Source organism: Neltuma alba, unplaced genomic scaffold, assembly GCF_004799145.2.
Source record: "Neltuma alba isolate B1F8T4 unplaced genomic scaffold, ASM479914v2 tig00005351_pilon, whole genome shotgun sequence".
NCBI lineage: Eukaryota > Viridiplantae > Streptophyta > Magnoliopsida > Fabales > Fabaceae > Neltuma > Neltuma alba.
This window is the reverse complement of record NW_021634074.1, coordinates 73,629-78,702: the sequence shown is the minus strand read 5'-3', so window position 1 is coordinate 78,702 and position 5,074 is coordinate 73,629. Positions and strand designations below refer to the sequence as shown.

Sequence of the window (5,074 nt, the reverse complement as noted above, 5' to 3'; positions counted from 1 at the left end):
TTCATTAACTGAACCAGATGCTTAACAGCTCCAGCTTGAACAATACGAGCTTTATTCTCATGACATATTGATAGGTTAAAATAAAGCAGTAGCAGCAGCATTTTCTCTTTCCTCTAAGAGTCCCCGAGCCAAGGAGATCAACCAAAGCTTTGACTGCTCCAGACTGGCCAATTGTTGCCTTATAATGTTCTATTACAGAAAGGCTAAACAGAGCTGCTGCAGAATTCTCCTTGGCCCCATCATTTCCTGTTTTCAGAACATGGATAAGTGGTTCAATCGCTCCAGCTTCCACAATCAAGGCCTTGTTATCTTCACTAATGGACAAATTCAGCAAAGCTGTCACAGCATGCTCTTGTGTTATCTTCACTTCTGAATACAGTAGTGAAAGTAAAGGCGTGATAGCCCCACACTTCCCTATCATGATTCGGTTTTCCACATTGTGCTTTGAAAGCAGCCTCAATTCTTCTGCAGCTTTAGTTTGCACTTCATTGGATTGACTGTGAAGATCTTCAATCAATTTATTGATATAAGATGTAGTTGTCGACTCATCATATCCTGAACTGCAAACAGGAAGAGAGTGCACTTTTGACTGGCCGTTGTTATTATTTCTATCTCTCTGTTTCTCCTAATTTTGATCTTGGGCCTTGAAATTGCTTTCCTGATAACCAAGGAGAAGACCCTAATTCATCATTTGCAGAATCAGCAGGTCCCTTGGTGATTTCTCCCGACAGCTCCTTTACATTTTGTTGCTTGTTAAATATCTCTGATGCCTCTTTTGAAACAGGATGTGCACAGTCAGTACTAGAAATAGAGCTTGACAATGATTCACTTCTACTATAAACATAGGAAGGAGCAGGAGATTGTTGTTCCAATTTTTCCATTTCTATGCTCTGGCATCCATTGGATTCTCCACTTAATCTGGAAGAGGTATCACCTTTTTGCTTCTCAAGTGCATTTCCAGTTTGGAGCAATGATCTCGACGTGGAATTGCTACTATGTACAGACCCAAAACTGCATGAACGAGCTAAATCTTGGGGCAGTAGATGATCTAAGGGGGTTTTCAAATTATTGGACTCAGAGTTACTGGGAAGTTTGACATTATTTTCCTCACACCAATTTGCTACCATAGCCTTGACAGTATAATTAGAAATGAGATTTGTATGAGCAAGTCTCTGATGAGTCTTGGGACAAATAGTCAACCCGTTATCAAGCCATTTTTGGATGGACATCCTATCATATGTCTGACCTGAAGCCACAATAACAGGATCCACCATGAGTTCCAATGATAAAGGACAGATAAAGTACGAAGGAATTGAGATGCCACTTTTGACTTCAGGGCGCTCAAATTTAATCACATAATCACGTAAACTGCAGACAAGACCCACAATTGTATTAATTTCATCTAATTCTGCTTTCATTTTCTTGACTTCAGTACTCAATCTTTCCTTTTCCACAGCAATACTTTCTTTCATGAGTTCCAGGTTTGCCATCAAGCCAAGTAACTCAATGATATTCTTTAAATTTTCATTGTGAGGTTCAATATTTTCTCTTTGATTCGTCAATGCCTCTTCTATATAGCCTGTGGCTGGTTCCTTCTTCAAACACTTAAGTTCCTGCAAATAGTTCTGAAAAGATTGCAAGCAATCAGTCTCATGCTCGTATTAATCAACTAGCCACTGATATAAATGGAGATAGCTTTTGTTGTCAGATGCAGGGTTTTGTTTTTCTTTTGGCATTTTAATATTTCAGTTTGGGGAAGAGTGGTGTAGCAGAGAAGAGTAATAAGCAGGAGGAGGAAGAAAGTCAACAGAGACCATCTTACGCCACAGATAATAGAGGTCAGCTTCAACTATTGACATACCTCAAGACTAGCCAAAACTGAAGTAGGTGGAGGCGACTGTAGGGATCTATATATCAAGTGACAAATTTCAACTGACGATATCTGTATTTTCATCAACAATGACCCACTTCGCAGGACCTGAAAACAACCATCCAATCAAATAAACGAATGGTAACTTTCAACCACGCCTGTATACAAGAGGAGGGATGGAGTGTGATGGAGCGTTGGCAGTTCATAGTTTGTTTCAAATCTCAAATGCCAACTAAGAGGCTTAAAATCTTAAACAACCTGGTATATTAAAAAAGGTACTTACACTTAGAATCTTGCTTCTCTTTGGGCTCCAATTTTCCAAGAACTCTCGAGCTTCATTAACTGTCACATCCAATTCTTCACACTCTTTACATAAATTTTCATCGAAGTAAGTTTTGCAATCTATAACATCATCAAGCACTGGTTTCATACGCTTTAGCACACCAATCATATGATTATAGTTCTTCTGAAATGGCATGGGTTTGATTGTTTGGCAAGAAACCAGATGAATGAATCGAGAAATGCTGTTGACAAGACATTTTACCGAAGTTGTATCTGTTTGACCTGATTTGGTAAAATATGTAACTGATTAATATCACAAGGTATAAAGAATTCGAAGCAAGCATTTCTGTGATGTGATGCGGAATGAAGCAGATGCAAAGGTACTCCCTTATTTATTCCTACATTCAATTTAGCATGGAGGAGTAAGAAAGATTCCATGATAGAGAAATGCTCTAACTTCTATACCACGCTTGCTCTCCATGCAGAAACGTATCCTGTCTATAAGCACTTTCCAATTTTGAACTAAAGAAGATAAGTGGGAAAAATATGAAGGAAATGGACACAAATGGGAAAAAACCAGAAAGGAAGAAGAAAGTAAAAGCTCAAGGCAGATGGCATTAACTTAGGCAAAACGGGTTTAGCATAGATTTACAGATATATGGTGAAGATCACTGAAAGGGGTCAAATACATTAACTGACACAAGCCTACCCTATGAAAATGATGCATGCGTGCCAGTCCTTTGAAGGAGACAGAACGTCTGGTTTGCGGGTTTTGGCATAAAAATTCGGGACAGGCACCAGTGAATACTCAAAGGAACCCAATTGAACTATCTAGCTCAGACACACTTTCTCCAGGAACCACATTTAATAAAATTACGCCAATTTAAACTTTCTTCTCGACTTTTCCCAGGTTCTTTGAGCAAATACAGAGATAGTACTTCCATTTATTTATTTATTTCTAACCGTAAACGAAATCCAATAAAATCAATTATGAAGAGCTTAACAATACCACAACAAAAATTACCCACTTGTAAGGGAAATTTCTTCAAACATTTCCAAGTTTATCACACATTCATTGATCCACACAAACCCCAGAAACCTCGCAAAGTTCAGATTTCTTTTCATGATATATACACGACACTTAATTGGTTTCCAATAAATCAAAAACTTGAACGGAGCACCCGACAAAGCCCCTTAGAGACAAGAAAACACATTTTGTAAGAGAAGGTGAAAAAAACCAAAAGGTTAGAATGGCAACGTACCTGCAGCAATATGCATGGTTCTTAAACTCGAACGCGACAGTTAAACAGATCTCGCTCGACTTCAGACCATGGGTAATGAAAGTCTTCGACAGATTTAAGAATTTAATCGACACTGAAGCCCTTGCCTGTATTCCGAAGAAGTAGCCTGCAAAGCGTGAAGGAAGGGGAGGGGTCCAAGACAACTAGATGAAATTTTTTAAGAAATTCTAAGATATAGAGAACGGGAAAAAGTGGTGGGACCTAAATCTTATATGGTCGGAGATTTGTTGGGGCTTCGTGGCAAAATTTAATTAAGAACATAATGAGAAGCTCTGTGAATGAGTGAGTAGATAAGAAAAAGATGTATTTGGATTACATTACAGCAAAATACAACCCAAGATCCAGACCTTCACTAGATGAAGAGGGAGCGATGTGAAAGAGATGATACGAATAAACCCAAAAAGGCTTTTCCTGCGGGCAAAGAAAACAAAAAAAAATCCCCAATGCAATACCTTTTTCCCTTAAACATGCGATATAGAAAGAAAAGAAAAAGAAAAAGGAAAAAAGGAAGACAAGAATGGTGGGTTGTTGTCGTTTTCAGTTGAGATATCTAATTTTGGACATTGAAAACCTTGTATTGTTATTTTATTTTGGGACTTGAGTGGCCAGAATGTTACTAGAATCCTAGTAATATTGGATTTGCATGCGGATGAATGGTCAGCTTCAAACACACAGAGTCAAAGACCAGAATGAAAGATCGTAATCTAAAGTTTAATTTAGAAGGAAGATATATAATAAATATACAATGGAGAGAGTGTGAGTGGAAATTGAAAATTCTTTTCGGCCGTATGAGGCTGAGGCAATTGCAAATCTCAACTACTTCTCTTGTACTGAGATCCGCTTCGCTTCCTTCCTCAAATTGGGTCCTCCATTCTTAAAGCGTTGTACAGTATACATTTCTCTTACATTCTCTTACCCAGCCAATCCTATTCTTATTTTATTGAAAATAGCAAATAAAAACTTTTAATATATGAAATTACCCTTCAATTTAAAAAATAACAAACAAGGATATGATCTTATATTACAAATATGAAATCTTAGTGAAATGTCTGAAATTACAACTCAGGTGTGCCAAATGACAAGTTGACTATAAGAAATGACAAGTTCACTTAACGGATGAGTAGATTAAATCACAATTTGGCTTAGAGACATTTCAGATATTTCATAAGGTTTCATATTTGCAATTGAGACTAGGTTTTTATTTGCTATTTTTCAAATTGAGGGTCCCACATCGAATTTCACATATGAGGGGTTTTTTCATCTTTTTATTATTTTTCTATTTCATTTTATATTTTCATATAATATATTATTATTTATTTAATCCTATATTCTTATTCTTATCTTCTTTTTTTTTTCTATTTTGCTTTTTATTCTACCTATTCATTTAATACCTAATCCGCATTTTTATCTCTCTCCTGCGTGTATATACTACCTCCGGTCCTTAATATAAATGCTATTTGAATTTTATTTTGATCCTAAATATAAGATCTCAATCCATTTTGTCTCTCATATTTATAACTTTTTTTTTCAAAGTAACGTTTCTAACAATGATAGTTCTAACCAATATACTTAATAGAAATGATATGTTAGGAAAGACACACATATTTAAGACAAATAACTA

General features: G+C 36.5%; 1 pseudogene; it reads right to left on the bottom strand.

The window, feature by feature from the left end:
• Nucleotides 1–8: 8 nt before the first annotated feature.
• On the bottom strand, nt 9–3,540 carry LOC114747522 (U-box domain-containing protein 3-like; annotated as a pseudogene).
• Nucleotides 3,541–5,074: the final 1,534 nt, after the last annotated feature.